This window comes from Macrobrachium nipponense, chromosome 10 (genome assembly GCF_015104395.2).
Source record: "Macrobrachium nipponense isolate FS-2020 chromosome 10, ASM1510439v2, whole genome shotgun sequence".
NCBI lineage: Eukaryota > Metazoa > Arthropoda > Malacostraca > Decapoda > Palaemonidae > Macrobrachium > Macrobrachium nipponense.
In genome coordinates, this window is record NC_087204.1 from 81,443,136 (window position 1) to 81,466,163 (window position 23,028).

At 36.4% G+C, this 23,028-nt stretch overlaps 1 protein-coding gene across 1 annotated transcript in view; it reads right to left on the reverse strand.

Annotated features, from left to right (window-relative positions):
• LOC135224182 (protein Star-like) overlaps positions 1-4,083 on the reverse strand; it is a 22,921-nt gene extending 18,838 nt beyond the window's left edge. The window contains exon 1 of the mRNA XM_064263051.1: positions 4,016-4,083. The gene's annotated coding sequence lies outside the window, so the exon portion shown is untranslated. The remainder of the gene's footprint in view (positions 1-4,015) is intronic.
• Between the last annotated feature and the right edge of the window lie 18,945 nt (positions 4,084-23,028).

Sequence of the window (23,028 nt, forward strand, 5' to 3'; positions counted from 1 at the left end):
TTCAGCTTTCTGGTGACAAGCTTATCAGAGCAGTTTTAAGAAATTGAGAAGTTAAGATTCCATTAGGGACATTACCGTAATAATAATAATAATAATAATAATAATAATATAATAATAATAATAATAATAATAATAATAATAATAATAATAATAATAATAATATATATATATATATATATATATATATATAATATATATATATATATATATATATATATATATATAAACAAGTGTGGTTATTGCATTAGTTTTAAATCGAAAGAAATAAGATCTAAAAAAGTTTCTACCTAGTCCTGTGAAAGTACTTTCTCTAAAGACACTTGCATTGAATTAATGGTCAATACGAGTGACTTTAATATCTATAAAACAGGTGTTGTTTTGTTCTTCTTCAAGTTAAAACGAACGTAGGGGGATGAATAATTTTATTTACATAATCCAAAAAATAAGTTTAGTGTTATCGACGTTATCTCAGATATGTAAGCCGGTTGAAAATTGGAGGGCAATCTTTTAAGAAAACGTTTTCCAGATGTCCCATAAAACAGAGTGTGTATATATATATATATATATATACAAGAAGAACAAAACACCAACCTTGGGTTTTTATTTAGATATTAAAGTCACTCGTATTGACCATTAATTCAATGCAAGTGTCTTTAGAGAAAGTACTTTCACAGACTAGGTAGAAACTTTTTTAGATCTTATTTCTTTCGATTTAAAACTAATCTATAAAACCCAAGGTGTTGTTTTGTTCTTCTTCAAGTTAAAACGAACGTAGGGATGAATATTATTTACATATTCCAAAATAAGTTTAGTGTTATCGACGTATCTCATATAGTAAGCCGGTTGAAAATTGTTTGAGGGGCAATCTTTTAAGAAACGTTTTCCAGCTGTCCCATAAAAAACAGGTGTGTATATATATATATATATAGTATATATATCTATATATATATACACACCTGTTTTTTATGGGACATCTGGAAAACGTTTCTTAAAAGATTGTGTATATATATATATATATATATATATATATATATATATATATATATATATATATATACACACCTGTTTTTATGGGACATCTGGAAAACGTTTCTTAAAAGATTGCCCCTCCAATTTTCAACCGGCTTACTATATGAGATACGTCGATAACACTAAACTTATTTTGGATTATGTAAATAATATTCATCCCTACGTTCGTTTTAACTTGAAGAAGAACAAAACAACACCTTGGGTTTTATAGATATTAAAGTCACTCGTATTGACCATTAATTCAATGCAAGTGTCTTTAGAGAAAGTACTTTCACAGTACTAGGTAGAAACTTTTTTAGATCTTATTTCTTTCGATTTAAAACTAATGCAATAACCACACTTGTTTTTAGAGGCCTAAAATATACATCAGATTGGATCGCCTTCCATTATTAAATAGAATTTGTAGCAGATTATTTTTCAAAAACACTTTTTTCCAAAGGACTTGTATATAGAATTGTCAACAACCTTACCAAATCAAAGTTTGATCCAGTGTTAAATATTAATGTTCCAAAACTTACCATGTTTGCTACGATACCTTTTTTTTTATTCGGACAGGTTACGACTAAGGATAATGAAAATCATTGAGAACGAATTTGGCTTCCTCAAGTTCCATCTTATTCCCTTGAATCCGAAAAAGATCAGTGTTTTTTTATTATTATTTTAAGGATAAACTGCAGGACATCATGAGGTCAAACGTTGTATACAAATATTAATGTCCAAGATGTTAAGGAAGTTATGTTAGTTCCTCGCGAAGGTTACTGCAGGTCAGATATTACAACCACTTGGGATTAAGCTGTAGAACAGGATCTAGAATCTTGAACCCAGAATTTTCTAAAATCAAAATACACTCATCAAAATACAAAATTCCTATCGAAAAGAGTCAATTTTCCATTATTGGCACTACTAGCTAAACTGCATACTTGACTACTCTTGAGTCGTTATAATATATAAAGTACCTTTCTCCCGTTTTGATTGCAAATACCTCTGCTGCGCCTCTCTCTGGCCTGAGTTTCCCTGTCATTCCTTCTTTTCTCTGCTCTCGAATAGGTTATTTAATTTTTTTTTGTCTTTACCTTTTTACTCTAGATTTTGTGCATAGTTTTAGTTTTTATGTGTAATTTGATTTTAATGAATGATGTATTTAACACATTGTTTATACTATTACTTATATTTGCAACAGAAGATGGGCTGACGTCAGTCTGAAACGTATCTTTTATAATAAACTATACCCCTTGTCCTGTTGGTTTGAGTTGGGGCTTCCTGTGATGTTGTTTTGTTATTATATACATACACACACATACACACACACACATACATATATATTATAAAAGATACGTTTCAGGCTGACGTCATCCCATCCTCAGTCTGCAAATATAAGTATTTATTTTTTCTGTATACGAAAGAATTTGAGGCTAATTATTTCAATATTTTTGGGATTGTAATGCGGGTAACCAAAGAATCTTCTCTTGAGGTACACAAGGAGATTTCATGTAATTTGGAAATCTCGACATTTTCCCTTGGACAGCAGGCGCGAATAGATATTTTATTCGACTTTGAAATCATACCTTTTCCTCGTGAATAGGATTACATAATTGAATTGTACTATACACGATTCAATCCAGTAGATTTTACAATATTACCTACACAATAGCACATAGCAACAGGGTAAGGAACGAATTTAGTTCTAAGGTTCCTTTGTCTGAGGCACATTGCATCCACTCCTAACAGAGAAATAGAGCTGAGTCATTATGGCCATTAGTACTACTATTAACACCAGTTGGGTTAGCTCGCGTGACACTTTTCCATTGCTTACACCAGGTGATGACGTAACAATTTAACCAATGTTCTTCAATTCTGTTTAAATCCTGCTATAAAAGTTCATTTGTTTTAATTTAAATAATGGACAAAAGCAGTCGCACCGAGTTACCGAAGTCTTCAATTTTAAAGGTGGAATTTTGTCAGTAACCGACCACTGCTGACAACCTGTCAATATAAACTACTGCTTAGAAGAAAATAATAGAACATTTACTTTTTTTATTAGAAAATTTTAGATTTTCTTTTCTGTTAAGGATGTGAAATTCTGTTTTAAAAGTTTTCCATTTTAGGAAGCTCAAATAAAAATACTGAATTATAAATGCTGAAGAGAGCTGTTTTAGCTGATTTAACGTCTGGCGTCCATGGTCAATTTATGTTGAATGGAACTTAAAGTGCCATGATTACCAGATCAATAGTCATCAACCAATCTGTGTTTAGCCAACGATTAGCCCACTATTTATCATACACAAGTCAACAGTTGGTTTGCTTACGCACTTGATAAATGAAAATTATGTATACATGCTATGCTGACACTTTACTCTCGTATGGTGGATGATGTAGCCATCTGAGCCCTTCTTCAGGTACTCCTATTATAATTTTTCATAGTGTGTTAGTGTACGTATATTTTGTGTTCTTGTGCTTGTGCGTGTGTATGTGTGTGCGTGCTTGTGTTTAGGAGGTTTGGTTGGTTTGGGTGAGGATGTGTCTGAAAAAGAATTTGTTTTATCTGGGCTATTTTTAATGCATTTCAAATGCATTTTAAATTCATACATTTTCATCTGTTCAGATTTCTATATATAGCCGGCCCAGCAATCCTGAAAAGAACATTGAAGCGGAATGTTACACCAAGTTGTTACTAGAATTATCTACACGTATTTCCCCCCAAAAATGGGGATGAATGTCATATGGGTGGACATAACTGGAAAAAAAATGAAAAAAAATCCTGTTTTATGGTAACAGCAGCCAAAAAAAAACGTCGTTCCCAACTGCATGCGTAACATTCCCACTAATCTTGAACCGAGGAAAGTCGCAATTTTCTTGCCTGTAATATTCGATTTAAGCCTCGTTCACATGTATGTCAAGTCAGGGACGGATGAATGGTGGCATCTGTCTTCACCGGGAATGACAGAGACACTTCCCACATAAACAACTTTAAAAATTGATGTCTTACCTCAACCACCGAATCTCACGAGAGTCGCTCCGCAAGGTGCACTGTCGTTCAATGAAACCACATTCCCTCTGCAGCTGTTGATCATGATGACCATTCCTCCAAAGAACACTTGTTTTGTTCGTTATCTGCATTTCACGGCAGCTTATCTAACGTAATAAAAACAAATTCTCACATGAAGATACTATAAAAGTTATGGTGCTGGGTTCTAGAAGTCTCCCACTTGAACAGGTTATCAAGAAGTTTTTGAATGACGTAACATAGTAAAGACTCCTATAAAAAATCCTTTCTTAACTATACGAAAACGTCAAGTGCGTTTCAGTCATCTCCATATTTTTTATTCCTTAAAGCATATTCATTTTTCTTTACCCAAGAATGAGTAGTATGTAAATTCACCTCATCACATATTCTTCAGCTTTTAAAGCGAAATGAGTAGAATATAAAACGACCTTATGATCTACTTGACTTATGATCTTCTAACTGATCTAATAGATTTACTAGAGCTTTTTAAACGAACAAAATTTTCAGGTCGTCTTGAATTTTACAGTTTTGCAAATGAGGCCCTTGAATTAGAAGATGTAAATTCTATTCTGAAAATGACAAAAATTGGAACTGAGAAACTGAACGTGATTTTAGATATATTTTTTTTTTTGCTTAGATATGATGAGCGGTACATCACGTAATTTCAAGGGTCCAATTACATTTATTATACCCCAACGTTTCGCTGTCAAACACACTTGCGCATGCCACTTCATACAGAGAAAGAGAGAGAGAGAGAGAGAGAGAGAGAGAGAGAGAGAGAGAGCACTGGCCCTCTACCCAGCAGAAATAAAACATATGCAAAGTGCTCTCTAACCTCCTCGGATGCTTTTACCGCAACTTTGCAGTGCATGTGAATTGTGCTAAAAAAAAATGCGTTTACGGCAAAGAGTATCGATATTCATGGCAAATACTAATGATCACTTTGCAGCTTGATGTTTCGACGAAACTGATCAGAATCAATTAGACCCAGAATTATCTGGGTCCTTTACTCGAAGCCTTCCTTTCAGCTCTAAAAGTAAAAGTAAAGAGAGAGAGAGAGAGAGAGAGATGAGACCGAGGAGAGAGCGAGAGAGAGAGGATGAGAGAGTTGAGGAGTGAAGAGGGGAGTAGAGAGAGAGAGAGTGGTTCACCCAGCACTTACAACACTTCGAAGCTGATCCACTGATTCGACAGCTGTGTATTCGATAAAGTTATGATTTTTTCGTTCTTTTTTTGTTAGATAAAAGTGCATCACAATTCATGTAAAGAATGAGAGATGAGTCATCTACAATTTATCCTCTTTCTCTTTCTTTCTCTTTTTCCTTGTGTGGTAACTGGGCGCTACTTGTGCTTCTTGTCCTTGTCTGGAATTGCTGGAACTATTATTTATGGCGACAGTGGACTAGTGTTTATTACCAATTATTTTTGGTTAGCTTTAAGGTCATATTTCACATCCATTCTAGAACTAGTATTAAGTAAAAGCTGCTCAGGGTTTTCTAAACTGTCCGAAAAGGGCCTTACTTAACTAATTGTCTCTAACTCAGGGATTGCTATTCTGACCGTGGTTAGTAAGCTTTCTTATAGTCCCAACTCGATGTAATTGATGGCCTTAATCACCTAGTCAATAGTACCCATAATTCCTGCTTTGTGTCCCGACGAACGTTTCAGAATAGGTCACTGGAATTTCAAATTTAGTCATTCCTGGTTCCAGGGTGACCTAGGTCACGCTGTAAGACTGAAATTTTGTAGTTCAACCTTCTAATGTATGTGGTATGTAGCTGCATGCATGGAGGGAGACTCAAATTAGGCGTCCATATTTCAAGATTTATTCTACTCTTCTGGCTTACAAACATACACATGGTACATAGTATATAATTACAAAACTATTGTTTCTTACTAACATTTCAATACATCACACCCCTCCAAGCCTTAGGAAAGATCTTACAAACAGTTCAGCAAAAGTATAAAATAATACAATACGCTATCTCTGGCAACATAAGCAAGTACTTATAAAAATATAGGTAACTCACAAATAAAGGCGTTGGACAGGTTTACGAATACGACTTGAGCGTCTCACTACAGGTGTGTTCACGGGGCTAACTCTGTCAGTTACTTCATTAATATTTTCAGAATCTTGCACAATAGTTCCAGTATTTTCACTCAGCTGAAAATTGGATTCAAAGGAAGGTGAGAAATGAGATCGTTCAAGACCTTCATTAGCAACCTTAAAATTAGCATTACCATTAAAATCACTATTACATCTGGTAATCCATGTGTACAAAAGTATATCTCTTAAGTTAGAGACTGTAACTTTAGAAGTGCAACCTTGAGTGGGAACAACTTCTAGCCATTTAGGATACGCATCGATTGCAATTAAAAATATTTGTCCTTCTATAGGTCCAGCACAATCTATATGTATACGAGACCATGGTCTACTAGGGAACTCCCAAGGATGCAATGGCTGTTTATCAATAGCACAATGACGATACTGCCGACACATTTTCCATGAATTTACTTTCCTCTCTAAATATTTATCAATATGAGGCCACCATACATAACATCGAGCTAAGTTTTTCATTTTCACAATACCTGGATGAGTGACATGAAGCTCATCAGTAACCTTGTCTTGTCCCTGTGGCGGTACAATAATTCTATTTCCCCATAAAATATAACCTTGCAACACTGTAAGTTCATTTTCCCTGCTAACACATGGTTTATAATCTTCATTTAATTCAAAATTATCATCCCAACCATTCAGAATACACGACCTTACCTGAGATCGTACAGGATCTCTTTTAGTCCATCTGCGTATATCAGAGGAATTAACATTAGTAGTATCAACATGTTCAAGCAACAAAACCTCTTCTCCTACATTCGGAGGTTCAAATTCATTAATTTGCATAGGAAATCTGGACAGACAATCTGCATTTGGAATTTTACACCCTGGTTTATTATTCAGTTTATAATCATAACCAGAAAGAACTAGTGACCATCTAATGATCCTACCAGAGGCTATATGGGGTACTGCCTTACCTTCTTCCAACAAACCTAGTAAGGGTTTATGGTCAGTCCATATTTCAAACTTCCTACCACACAAGTATTTATGAAATTTATTAATAGCCCAAATTACACTTAAACCTTCTTTGTCAGTCTGACTATAATTCTTCTCTGATCTAGTTAATGTTCTGGAAGCATATGACACAGGTTTTAATGAGCCATCTTCACTCTCTTGCTCCAATACTGCTCCCAAACTGAAAGAACTAGCATCACAAGTCATGAATAAGGGACTACCAGTTCGAGGCTGCAGCGGCGCCTACGTTGGTATGACTACCATGCGCCTGTCGAAGAGATTCTCATGCCATGCCCAAGAGGGGGCTATCAAGAATCACACCCGCACCAAACATCAAGAGACCATCTCCCGGGATGTGATCATCCAAAACACAAATATCATCAGGAAGGCCCCTGATGCCTGTCGGTTACGCAGGAAGAATTTCTCCTCCCTACGAGTATGAGAAGACCTGCCACCAACAATGACACCACCGAGCACAACAACTCCACGGAAGAAAACGTCCCCGAACGAGATACTCCTGCAGCCAACGATAATCAAGTTAGCCGTGACGTCCAGCAGCTTAGCGAAACACCCATCAACGTAACCGCGCCGCTAAAGGAGGTTTAGGTGGCTGCGAGACCGGGTTCAAGCCACCAATGAAAACGAAGACCTACCACCACCAGCCAATAGTAGATCAGCATGGGGCAGACCCCCTGCTGTCAACCCCAATATAAAGGAGGTCGGACACCACTCCAAGATCAGTCCACCCTCAGCTTCCCAGCCCGAGGATGTCTGGTAGCTCCAGACGAAAGCTCGCTTGCTTCAAGAAAGAGAGAGAGAGAGAGAGAGAGAGAGAGAGAGAGAGAGAGAGAGAGAGAGAGAGAGAGACAGACAGATATATATATATATATATATATATATATATATATATATATATATATATATATATATCGTTAATGACTTTGATGACTATGGTATCATAGTTTATCTGTAAAATTTAAATATATACACCAATTTTGACTCTGTATTTGATCATGACCTTCATAGGCGCTCTACTAGCCTGTCTAAGTAGCACGGACAAAGCCACTATTCAGAAAAAAGAGAAGAATCTCTACAAGTGTAACACTGCTGAAAAAGCCATTACTTTTAATAAAGGTCTATCAGGATTGTAATGTACAAGTAAAGTATTAGATTTAAGTCATCCCTTAGCTTTTAAAAATGAACCATTTTCTTTCTCTCCCCAAGACCAATCTGACCTACTCCTTTCTAAAGCATACACTGGTGCCATCACATTAGAAATGCAGGGTAAAAATCTATGGTAGTACTTAACCATCCCATTAAAAGTACTCAATTCTTGCTTATTCATGGGCACAGAAAACTGATCAATAGTCTTAACCTTTTCATCAGAAGCATGTACTCCTTCAGCATCTAACTTATGACCTAAATATTGAACTTCTTTATTCATGAATGAACATTTAGCCTTCTTTAACTTTAAACCACTAGAACAAAGTTTATGCCAAACTAACTCAAGTGTTTTTAAATGGTCATCTTCAGTAGGACCGGTAATAACAATATCATCCTAATATACAGCAACATTGGTTATATCTTTAAGAACATTTTCCATTACTCTTTGGAAAATACCAACAGCACTATTCAATCCTTGTAAAGACAAGTAATCCCTTATGTGTATTAATAACCATATACTTCTGGGTTCAACACTTAATTTTAACTGATGATATGCATGACTTAAGTCAAGTTTAGTAAAGGTTTTACCTCTTGCTAAAGTAGCAAAAATATCTTCAGGAATAGGTAATGGGTAAGAATCAATACTACAAACAGGATTTAATGTTTCCTTAAAATCACCACAAATTCTAACATTTTTACCATCTGACTTGACAATATTAACTGTAGGACTTGCCCATTCTGAAAAATCAACAGGTTTAATTACACCAATGTCTTGCAATCTTTGCAATTCTCTCTCCACCATCTCTCTTAAATGATATGGAACACTTCTAGCATGTTTATACACTGGCATAGCATCAGATTTTACCTTTAAGGATACTTCAAAATCCTTTAAACATCCTAACCCAGTGTCAAATACACTCTCGTATTTCTTGAAATATTTGTAATCGCATCCGATTACAAATGGTGTACAGTAAATTTAAGGTTAAAAATGTTTGGCCAATCCATCTTCATTTCATTCAGCCAATTTCTACATAATGAAGCACGATTGCCTTTAATAACCATAATAGGTAACATCTTGCATTGTGAACAATATTTTCCCTTAACCATTGCAACACCAAGAATTTCCAATTGCTGTTTGTTATAATCTGTAAGAGCAATGTCAATAGCTTGTAACTCTTCTCGAGAAATACAAAAGTTCTAAAATGTGTACTCATTAACACATTTTAAAGCAGCACCTGTATCTAGTTCAAAATCAACGTCAACATTATTCAATCTCATATTAACAAAATATTTACTACTGGTATGTAACTTTAAATCAGTTTTAGTATCTAATTTCAGCACATCATTTATTTCAAAATATGATACTTGTTTTCATTAATATTATGCCCAGCAGGATTCAATCTGGCATTATTAGCAACACTAACCCTTAAAAGCCGAGCCGCTATTTATCAAAGTGTCTCTCGTATGCCAGCGGCGTTCGGGAGTTAGCGGCTGAAGCCGAAAAAAAGTTTTTTTCAAAAAATCACAGCACACTTAGTTTTTAAGATTAAGAGTTCATTTTTGGCTCCTTTTTTTCATTGCCTGAAGTTTAGTATGCAACCATCAGAAATGTAAAAAAAATATAATTATCATATTTAAATATTGGAATATATGACAGTGCAAAAAAAAATTCCATAAAATCGCGCTGTGAGCAAAACGGTTAAAGCTAATGAGTTAATTTATTTCATTATATTGTACACTAAATTGCAATTATTTTGGTATATAACAATTATAAAACGATCAAAGCAACACAAGAGAAAATATCACAAAATGATGCTTGAATTCGAAACACGTGGACGTAAAAAAAAAGTTCTTTCAAAAATTCACCATAAATCGAAATATTTTGCTAGAGACTTCCTGTTTGCTGCAAAATGAAGGTATTTGATTGAATATTACTAGACTGTAAGTGTTTTAGCTTGCAATTGCAGTTTTTGACCATTTCGGTCGAGTCATAGTTGACCAAAGGTTGAAATTTTTTCTATTTATCGTGATTTATATGAAAATATGTCAAAACTGATAAAAGCTACAACCATGAGTTATTTATTGTTGTATTCTACATTAAATTGCGCAAATTTTAAAATATAAAACTTTATTGCCAAATGAAGGTAAATGATTGAATATTAATAAAATATAAGATTTTTAGCTTACAATTGCGTTTTTCGACCATTTCAGTCGAGTCAAAGTTGACTGAAGGTTGAAATTTTGGCACTTATTGTGATTTATAAAAAAATATTTCAAAACTGATAAAAGTAACAACCATGGGTTGTTATTTGTTGTATTCTGCATGAAATTGCATACATTTTCATATATAAAACTCAATGTAACGGCTAATATAAAACGGTGCAAAAATTACGACAAAGTGACGAAAGAATTACTGAGATGTGTCGCTGATGCTTTTTAGTACGAGAAGAAAGAAATTCGGGCATGCGCACCGGGGTAACACTTGTAAACAAAACATCTAGATCCGTGAACTTCCAGTATCCCTCAAGGCGCGTGATTTAAAATTTTTCACAAACTAGCCCTATGAACTATTTTTCCGCGAATATTTAAAAAACTTTTTGTAGTCGACGTATCGTATGTCAATTAAGCACCTGACAGATAATTTTAGTTGACGTATAATACGTCCAGTCGGTGTTTAAGGGCTAAAGTGAAGCCTCTGTAATTCTGGTACATCTGGCTTTGAGGGACTTTGATTCGCAACATTTACTGTCTGATTTAAGCATACATTCATTTGATGTTAAGATTCTGGCACTTTACCTTGCCGACATGCAATAGCAATATGTCCCATTCTATGACACTCTCTACACTCACTATCACGAAATTAGCACACATTAGCTAAAGGGGTAGAACTAGTATTCCTATAACATCTATCATTGTTAAATGCTTTATTCACTGGTTTCACACCATCCTCCTTCTGAACAGAATGTCTACTGTAGATTTTGTTTACATGAAGCGTCTTATGTACTGCACTTTGGCTCCCGTTTCCTGATCTTGCATAAAAAGTGGCGTTTGTTTCATTAACTTCAGTAGCTTTCGCAATTTGTAAGCTTTATCAAAAGTTAAATCTAGTCCCTCTTTTAATTTCAAAAACTTATTTGCTATACACTTTGAATGAATTCCAGCAACCAACTGGTCAACTAACATCTGGTTTAATGAATTACCAAACTCACAATGTCTAGCCTCATGCTTAAGACGTACTGATAAAGCCTGAAGAGTCTCGCCTTCTCGTCTCATCACTTGTCGAAACTTAGTACGCTCAACCCTTGGATTCGTAGTACCACAATAATGCTTTCTTAGCAATGCTGTTAAAACATCGAAAGTTTTACTTACAGGGGTAGCAGGCGCAACCAAATCCTTAAGAACTTGATACTTCCTAGGCCGCAAACCAACTATAAGTGTATGAACGTTCTTGGATTCCTCGACATCTTTTACTACAAAGTAGCTCTCCAACTGCTCCAAGAAACTTGTAAAATCCTCCTCTCCCTCGTGGAACACCGGCAGACCAATTCCAGATGACATCGTAAAATTACTCACTGTAGATACCTCTTTTAGCTATAAAAGACAACCGATTCCAATAAATTCATCTTCATTCTCAATACTCGTCACCAACAATTATACGTGTGTAATATTTTTCAAACACTTATTAAATTAACCATGCTAAGCATGACTGACATATGGGATGGTCCTAAGTCGAGGTGCAATCATAAACTGTATAAAAAGCCATATTTATTTTAAAAAAAATCACAATTCACCGGATAACACTCTTAAAGCATTTTGAAAATGAACATTAACAGATGAACAGTTGACTTTCAAATCACTTCAAATTAAATCCTTCGTGGGTAAAGGTTGGAGAGGACCTCTACTCCAGAAGCTGAAAACAAAAACAAAAGCCATATATAAACAAAAATGTACATACATTTAACACAACACTAATTCTCAATGACTGGCTATAACAGATATATAACAATAATATAAATGGCTTCAAAACACTATATTTTTGAAATAACAAAGTAAACAAATACAAAGACCACCCTCACCTCCACCCTGTGCGAGTCTCAGCCGTGAACTAAGGCAGCGGCTACGAAAAGAAAGATGGTGAATGGGGACACGACGACAAAATGACATTGGAACTAAAACAATAGAAAAAAATGTACATTTTACATTCTTCCGCCCCAAGATAATTTTCAAAGAAAATTATAGTGTTAGGAAACAACAGGAGTCTGTCTATAATTATGTAGGGACAATTAGATGGGAAAATCCACTGGTAGAAATATATATAGAGTGAGGGTAGAGTAATGAAAGAGTCTACCAGGAGTGGTAGAAAAGGGTGTAGATGTGTGGCAGTATCAGACTGCAGCAATAGCAGTTTCGAAAACGAGACAAAACACAGGCCGCAGTTTGCCAAAACAGTAAATTGCAAACTCCAGTGGAAAATCTGAAATTTGACACCTTCAGTGGGTGGTTACCGTAGATTAACGGAACCAATAAGACGAATCTAGGGGTGGCACCGGAAGTAAGGAAAGCCACTCAAGACGTAGTAGGATGTGTCTTAGTAGAAGTTAAGGAGGAACTTAACTGTGTGGGTTAGGTTCAGACTTCACTTGAGGACTCAGAGAAACTCAGTTAGGATCTAACCTTATACGGGGAGGCTATGTCCAATCTCCCTCTGTTCCTTGTGTAGTGTTGTGTAAAGTGAAATTGTAGACTTGTACACTAATTATATGTAAGATTAATTAAGTAGTGTTTAACTTGCCATGAATCTATGGAAACGTACCCATGCCTAGCCTCCTGAGAGACATGGAAAACAAAGAAATTAATCTACAATGTTCCTAAGAGAAGAGAAACTCATCTTCCATACAAGTACTGTTGGAACTTTCCCACAGCCCAAACAATTGCTAAGGTTTCTTTTTCAATGACTGAGTACTTAACTTCGGATGGCTGCAACTTGTGACTGGCATAAGCAATAGGAAATGGCATACCTTCAGAATCGTATTGTAACAGTGCACCTCCTGTTCCATGATCACTTGCATCTGTTCTCAGACCAAATGGCTTACTAAGGTCTGGCAACCACAAAATAGGCGCAAGAGTTAACTTCTCCTTTAACATTTCAAATGCCTTTCTCGCCTTAGAATTCCAGCCGATTATATCGGGTTGATTTTTCTTTAAACAATCAGACAGAGGGGCAGAAATACTTCCAAATTGTGGAATAAATCTCCTATAGAAGAAAACAGACCCTAAAAATGATCGTAATTGCCGTTTCTTACTTGGAAATGGCATATCCACAATTGCCTGTACCTTATCTGGTAATGGCTGCAGAGAATTCCTACCAATCTGTTAGCCCAAATAGTGAATTACCTCGTAACCAAAACGACACTAAAGGCCTGTCCACACGATCGGGCCTGATCGGCGGACTTCCCCTCTAACGGGCACACTTAACGGGAAAACCGTCAAATTGCCCGATGGGTCTTGTAGCAAAATCACCATGGTGGTGCCCGATGGTTTGAGCTTCGACCCTGGCAGACGTACGTTAACCATATACATTTCTTTTACCGAGCCATTCTTTGCATCATATTCGCTTCTTTTTCATCACACACAACGCAATTATCATACTATGCTATCATCTTGTTTGCGGTAAGCACGATGTTTATCGTACTGCACTGAACACACTACTGGCATCGTCGGGCACGCCCACCTCTCCATCCCCTCACCCGTGTGGATAACGTTCACGGGTAAGCCCTCCAGAATTTACCCCTCAACCCCGGAGCACGCCGATTAGGCCCGCTCATGTGGACAGGCCTTTAGAGGGACCACAAGTTAAATTTCAACTGCGAAGTCCGGCAAACACTTTCTCGAGGTCCACCAAGTGTTCAAGCCATGAGCTAGAGTGAACAAAAATGTTATCAAAATAAAAACTAACTTGATCTAAATTTTTCAACACTTGGCGCATCAGACGGTTTTATATGTACTACAGGCAGTACTTAATCCAAATGGCATTCTTTTGAATTGAAATAACCCCCTATTAGTACTGAATGCAGTATATTTCCGGCAAGATTCTTCCATTGGAACCTGGTAATAAGCTTTTGCCAGATCACTTTCAGACAAATATTTGCAATTTGAAAATGTCTAAATTTTCATCGATAGTAGGAATAGGTTCACAATCAAACGCTGTTGCAGCATTCAACGGCCTAAAATCAATACACATCCGATAACTGGCATCAGATTTTTTTTCAAGCACAACAGGTGAGCAATACTTAGATACCGATGCTTCAATTATATCAAGCTCTAACAATTTGTCAATTTCACTGTTAGATACCTCTCTTAAGTGATAAGGAATGGAGTAAGGCTTTCTCTTGACAGCTCTGTGGTAGTTAACTGTATTGAATGGCTAAAGTTTTTAACACAACCAGGTATATCACTAAGAACATCCTTCTAGCTGACTAACAATGTGGATAACTCCGCCTTTTGTTCTGCAGTTAGAGAGGGATTCACATCAGGCTCAGTCTTCGACTCTGTATCTAACACTGGCAAAGGAGAATCTGTACATTGAGCATCTACAGCAGCCTGCACCAAATCCAAAGGTTCCATTACAACATTCTGTTCAAAAGGAGTAACCTCATCAAACACTTGCAAATTATTAATAGTAGCCCTACGGTAATACTTTTCCAACATATTCACATGGAAAAGTTTGTTTATTCCTTACCTCTATCATGTAATCAACAGGACCTTTCTTGCCAATTACCTTAAATGGACCCTTCCACTGAGTTAAGAGTTTATTAGTGTCAGAAGGTTAAAGTAGCAGAACTTCATCACCTATCACAAATTTTCTGTCAGATGTTTTCAGATCATAATAAGTTTTGTACTTACTAAAATTAACGTCGGCATTTTGGAAAGCAATCTGGGCTGTTTTTCTAACCTATTGCGCAGATCCAACACATACTCATAAGAATTCCTAATCTCTTCATTAAGGTCCTGATTAGTAAACAACTCTTTCAATATGGATAAAGGACCTCTCACATTTCGTCCATAAATCAGTTCGAATGGAGAAAATCCTAAAGTATTGTTAGGGATCTCTCTAACGGCAAATAAATCACAGGGGAGGTACCTGTTGCCAACAGCGAGGATAATCTGAACAAATTTTTTTAATTATACTTTTCAAGACACCATTAAAACGCTCACAATACCCATTAGCCTGTGGATGGTATGGTGATGTAAAAATTGGTTTTATATTAAGTAATTTATGTACTTCTTCCATCACTGAAGAAACAAATTGATGTCAACTATCAGACAGAACCTCCTTAGGGATACCTACACGTACAAAAATAGTTAAAAGGGCTTCAGCACAAGAAATAGAATCTATTTTTTTTAGAGGAATAGCCTCAGGGTAACGTGTAGCACAATCAACTAATGTCAAAATAAACCTATGACCGTCCTCAGAAAGGGGTGACAAAGGCCCAACTATATCAACTGCGACCTTTGCAAATGGTTCGGTTATTATGGGCATTGTTTGAAGGGGTGCCTTCTTGACACGACCTTGAGAAGTAGTCCTCTGACAGATATCACATGATCTACAATAACGCAGTATATCAGCTGTGGCACCTGGTCAAAAGTACAGTGCAAACACTTTTTGTTTAGTTTTACAATTACTAAAATGTCCAGACAACAATGAATCATGAGCAATTTCCATAATTAATTCCCTGAACTTTTGTGGTACCACCAGAACTTTTACTCCTAACATCACGCTATTTTTACTCTCTATACACTTTCTGTAAAGAAAACCGTTGTCAATAAAGTACTGGAAAACATTTCCCTTAGATATTTCAGTAGTTTGTTTATCAAGCTTCTCACGAATGCTCTTCAAAGTAGGACAATTCATTTGTTCTTGCTTAAAAACTGACGCACTCACATTAAAGTCACCAAGAACCTTCAATTTCTTTGTAATAAGGGGAGCTGGAAGAGCATTACCAGCTTTTACTTGACCTCTGGTCATAACAGATTGGCAGGTAGATGTATCCTTATCATCCACTTGTCCAATAAGTACACCACTAAACTTAATGGGAGCCTTTACCACTTCAGTCCAACCCGTAAAATAAGCACAATCAATATGACACTTAACCACAGGAAATTTATCAGTTCTACCCAAATAATCACTAACAGATGCAAATTTAGTGTGTTCATCAAAAGGTATGGGCGGTATTAACTTATCAGACACAACTATACAAGTACATCCCGTATCTCGCACCATGGTCGAGATATTAGCTCCATTTACCTTACAATTTTCAAATTTCAGAGAGCCACATACAGTAGAGTCAAACATAAAATTAATTTTATGAGGAACGACATTACCAACTTCCGAGTCATTACACCCATGATCACTATCAGTTAAAACATTATGAATTCTCTTTCCTTGTCAACGATTTATTCTGAGGACACTGAGGTCTTATATGACCTTCTAAACCACAACCATGACAAATTATTTTCCCTTTTACCTTCGTACTATTCGGCTGTAAGACTGAATGATCGGAAGTCTTTAATGAATTACTGTTATTGACCATTGACTTACTCGAACTACTTTTAGACAATTTGTTATACAAATTATGAGCAGCCGCATAAGTATCTGCCTCATTAATCAATTCATCAAAAGTACGCCACTTCTGTCTTTAAGGGTACTGCGTAACTCGGGAGTTACTGAAGCTAATAACTGGTCACACAAAATAAAGTCCAATAAAGATTCATAACTATTATTTACCTTTGATGTTTCCAACCAATGATTCAAAAGCCTACGTAAAGTAAAGCCAAATTGTCGAAATGTCTGATGGGGGGGAATACGAGCACGCCGAAATTCAGTTCTATAATAATCAGAGTTCATACAATAAGCATTCAACAACTCTTTCTTCAAATCGGAATAAGTGCTAGTGGCTTCAGAAGGCAGCGTTACATAAATCTCCCTTAGCTTACCCTGTAACAACGGTAAAAGTCTAATTACTCCGTCAGTTTCTAAATTCCACTCATTTGCTTCACAAATTCTCTCAAAATATGAAAGAAAAACACTAAAATCATCACCTTCCTTAAAACTAAGCAATTCTATTTCATCTGACGAATGTCTGGAACAAGTGCTAGACATTAGTGGGAGTCGCAGCCCTCTTTGAAAGCATGTGTATATCATGCTGCCGATCTTTACTTCTCTCTTTTAATTTTTTTAAAATTCTAACTCTCGTTCTTGTGATCGCTCTTCCCTTGCTTGTGCTCGCTCTTCTCTCTCAATATTTTGTTGATGAACGATAAATTTTACAGCATCATCCCCAGCCAAACCAAGATCACTAGCCAGTTCTCCTAGTTTTGTTAAATCAGACATGGTGATAAACACTAATTCACAAATCAAAATGAGTTCACGAAAAAATGACCGCAACGTAACAAGCGGACTTTAGCTCTATACAGTTGAGCCCTGATTGAAGGCAGGCAATTATAGAAGGGTCATTAAACAATATACACGAACCTAACCTTGTACCTTAAATCAGGAAAAGTAACAATGGTGATTGGTATAACAACCATACACAACACTTCACGCAACAATATAGGCCAGTCTCCCACAAGACCTCATTGACACAGTAATGAAAGCACCCATGAGACTTAGGACCCCACACCTGACACCAATGTAATATTTTTCAAACACTTTTATTAAATCAACCATGCTAAGCATGACATATGGGATGGTCCTAAGTCGAGGTGCAATCATAAACTCTATAAAAAGTCATAACAATATTTATTTTAAAAAAAATCACAATTCACCGGATAACACTCTTAAAGCATTTTGAAAATGAACATTAACAGATGAACAGTTGACTTTCAAATCACTTCAAATTAAATCCTTCGTGGGTAAAGGTTGGAGAGGACCTCTACTCCAGAAGCTGAAAACAAAAACAAAAGCCATATATAAACAAAAATGTACAGTCGGCCACACATATAAGTAAACACATTTCAGCCACAAGGGCTGGATGTGATCTGGTAACATTAGAACTGTGCCTCCAGACGCACGATGAAACCCGCCCCTCCACCGTGGCCACCGCCCTCCACACGTCTTCCCCAAACATTTTTCCCTCCAACCTTCACTCCCAACTTTTCAAGCACACGTTTATAACTTCTGCTCCCTCTCTCTAATTTCTCCTTTAAGGAAAATAATATAACTGAATCTATTCTGTAGGTTTATTTTCTCATCATGTGGAGGCGAGAAAACCCGTCTGTTCAACTTTTGTCGTAATAATATTATTACTTGCTGTTACCGACAGAAGAATTAACTCGGTTTCGTGGCGCTCTCTTGTAATAATGGGATTTAGCTATCTACCAATAAAACCCTTGTCTATCAAATAACAGCATACCTACTACTCTTTAATTCTAATTGTAATATCAACAGCCGCATTCCAAATTCTTATTATTACAAAGACAACTAGCATCAGATCGTGTAGGACCTTACGTAACTCAAATTAAGCATGGAGAAATAAAGAAGGTATAAGTTGAGGAGAGAAAGACCTCCATAGGCCTAGAAGACACTGAAGGAGGAGAAACAAAGAGACAGTTATAAGAGAGAGGACAACAGCAAGAAGGAGGCAGACGGAAAGGAGACACAGTGTAATAGAGCTGAGTGTGTGGCTGGTGTCACAAGGGGCACCATTACCCTCTTAAGTTTAATGGGGGCATAGGTCTTGACTTGTCATAGGGGTTATTATGAGAGTCGATTCTTCCTTATGGTTGGACGTTTGTTTGGTCACAACCGACCATCATTGGATCACATCCGACACTGTGTCAAATTCTCGCATTTTTGTGCATGATTTTAACTGCTCGGCATACGTCTACATTTATCGATGGCAAGCATGTGCGTTTTTATTTGTTTGTGTTCGTCCTGCAGGTGTGAATTCCCACGTTAAGAATGTATCAAGTAATAATAAGATTATATCCTTATATATATATATATGTATATATATATATATATATATATATATATATATATATATATATATATATATATAATCATTTGACGTCCAAACCTGATATTAGTAACATTTTAACGTATACGTAATTAAGGGACAAATATTACAGCACCCTATAATTACGGATACACAATAGATTGAAAAATAACGATTTAATATGAAATATGTTATATAATAAGACGACCAAAAAAACTATTGCTTAGTCTCAATGAAGGCACATTACACTTCAAACAACAACAATATCTTAGTTTTATTAAGACTTTCTGAATAAATTCATCCCGCTACCAAAAAATGTTTCCTCCCTTCTGTTACAGTATCAGTATTTAGTCCATCCACCATCGCTGGCGCCTTCATTTTGCCCGGCAGTATGTAACGAAGGACTTAGGTTTCAGGGCAAGAGTTTTTTTTTTTTTTTTTTCTGATGAGAAAACATTTGCGTCGACCTCGCACGGACAGTTGCACTGTTGGCGATGCAATAATACAGGATACTCCAGTGAGCACATCTACGATCAAGCCAGAAGCGGCAACGTTACCTGTAACGTGTGGGGTTAACTTATACACCCTGGGTGAGCTGGCAGAAATACAGGGAAGATTCAACGCCGACCAATACCTTGAAATACTGGAAGACGTGATGGTCCCAACTGTCCGAGCCATGGCATTTCCCTACCCAGAGCGCATTCTGTTCATGCAAGTATGTAGTTTCATCTAGCAAATTGCAGTAATAGAGAAAACTCTGTTGTAGTGCTGGTTTCATTAACTTGTATTATTAACTTCTTCTATTTATACAGAACTTGTTACAAAATGTAAAAATATATGAGTTGTTGCAAGTCAGAAGAGAACATTTGAGCTCCGTGAGAACGAATCAGTTGTATGGTTGTTGGTTCTTGAGGTATTCGCCATCTTCTGGCATCAAAGTTCAAGGGTGATTTTTCCTTGTTTTAAGAAACTACTCACGGCGTTTGTTTCCTTTTTGACTCGCAACGACTCAGCACTGAGTGTTGTAACTACAGAATATCTGACTTTCATTTGGTATTAATTTAGTAGGCAATGGTAATGCTGCTATTATTATTATTATTATTATTATTATTATTATTATTATTATTATTATTATTATTATTATTATTATTATTATTATTATTATAATATATGAAGTAATAAAAGTCCACACTATATAAAATGTGTATTAAAAATACTTTAAAGACGGGAGCTTTCGTCTACTTGATTAGTAGATCTCATCAGCCGTACTGATTTTTCCTTTTCAAAAAATATACAAAAAAGTTACGAAGTACAGGCAGGACTCTGGAACCGTCTCCAAGGGAGATAACAACCAAAACAAACTATTTCAATCATGTTATTCCCTTGTTCAAATGTCTGGCCAAAAGACGAGCCGATCGTCGTGGTTGAACTACCTCTTCTGGAGACGGTACCAGGGTCCTGCCTGTCCTTCGTAAATTTTTTTTTGTTTTATATATTGAAAAGGAAATATCAGTATGGCTGATGAGGTCTACTAATCAAGTAGACGAAAGCTCCAGTCTTTTATGTATTTTTGATACACATTTCCCATAAGTGTGGACTTTTATTACTTCAAGATATTCCAGTCATGTTATGGTGAATTTATATATATATATATATATATATATATATATATATATATAATATATATATATATATATATATATATATATATATGCAAGTATCATATGAGGTGTCATTTGTCGGAAGGGGGAGCTGGCCAATAATCTTTAACGTAAGGTTCCGTCTCCCAGTTCAAATCTCCCCTTCCTCTGGTTTGAAAAGCTAAGCGAAATTCCACCTTCTTCTTCTCCACGATAGACTTCAACTTCACGTGGCTTATGGCTTCGAGCTCTTTGGGAGGGGTCGAAGGTGGAATATCTCTCAGCTTTTCAAACCAGGAGAAGAATAAATAGTGGAGATATATCTAGATTTGGAAAACGTACAGTGCTAATACATGCTAAATAAAAAACGCAAGCACAAATGCTATCTGCAATGAATCCTTCTGGGCATGATATGATGAAAGAAATCAGACCCCACCTGAATTTTAGTTATGGCCGAGGTGTCATTTTTGACAAAGATTTGTATGAGTTCACAGAAAGTGAGATCCTTGAAATGAGCCCATTGACAGTGTGGAAAGTAAAAAAGACACCCATTGCTAATATGATAATTTTGACGTTCCATCCCATGTAATCATTGAAAATGAAAGAGTGCGAATAACACCCTTCCTCCCGAAACCTATTCAATGTTTCAACTGTTTCAAGTTTGGTCATTCATCAAAAGTATGTAGGAACGCAAAAGTTTGCACAAATTGCTCTGCCCCTGACCATGGTATTTGTTCTGAAACACCAAATTGTTTAATTGTCAGCTGAACCATAAGGCTAATGATAAAAACTGTGAAGCATACAAAGATGAACTATCAGCAATAAATAAGGCTAATGCTGAACACATTAGCATAGGATATGCCAAACAACAATTGGGCCAATCAAAGAGCTATGCAAGAGCTCTAAACCCACTACCCCTTACTGCCACAAGGGGTCCTGTGGGAGCACCTTCTCCTGCAGTAGGTGCATCAACTCCTGTGGTAGAGGCCCGGGTATCTGGGTTGGGTGCTCAGTCACTGGAAGCAAGAGCACACACCACCAAAGCAGGCAAGCTGCCTGTGGTTGAAAAAGAGTCTCCTCCAGATGAAGAGGCTCTCCCATCATCTCTTCCATCTCCTACTTTTAATGTAGTAAATCTATCACAGGCAGAATCTCTGCCTGATCTAATGGAACCAAAACAGTTAAGGAACCCAAGAGAGGAAGGACTCCTTCAGGTTCTCCCCCTTATACTCCAAATAAGCATGCTTCGATATTCAACAGCTATAGTGTGCTTTCCTCAAGTGAAGCAAGTATTTCAATGGAACACAACCACCAAGTTAAAGAGGTTGCACAGATTACAACGGTAGATGTTCACCCTCCTCCTAAAGAAAACCAAACTAGGAGAAATAAAGATCACAGGGTTAGTCATAAAAAAACCGTTCTATTTTCCAGACCACCTAAAGAGGAAAAAAGAAAGGCTTCCAAATCGGATTTGTAATGGCTTCATTCAACATCCTACAATGGAACTGTAAAGGATTGCGTTCTCGTGCTGAAAATCTAAAGGTCCTCCTAAGAGAAACTAATCCTGGAGTAATTTGCCTGCAGGAAACTCAATCAGGTCTAGAGAAGTTCAATCCTGGACTTAATTATGAGATCTTCACGTCCACCCCTCCAGTGGGTGATAGAGCACATGGAGGAGCAGCTATTATCGTGAGCAAATCACTGGAATGCTTGCCTGTAGCCCTCAGTACAAATTTACAGGCTGTTGCTCTTAAGATCACATTAGACAAACAGATTACTGTGTGTTCCATTTACCTGCCTCCTAGATCAAACTTCACAAATGCTGATATCCAATCATTAATTGATCAACTGCCACAGCCATTTTTTATTCTTGGTGATTTTAATGCCCATAATCCGTTATGGGGAGGGCATACTTCAAATAATGAAGGTAAAATTATAGAAGACATTATTAATAATGATATTGTGCTTTTAAATGATGGTACTATGACTTATCATAATATATATTTTAATTCTTACTCTGCTATTGATCTGAGTATATGTTCCTCTGCAATAGTTTTAGATTTTATTTGGTCAGTAAATGAATTTTTAAATGGCAGTGATCACTATCCCATTCTTTTAATGTTT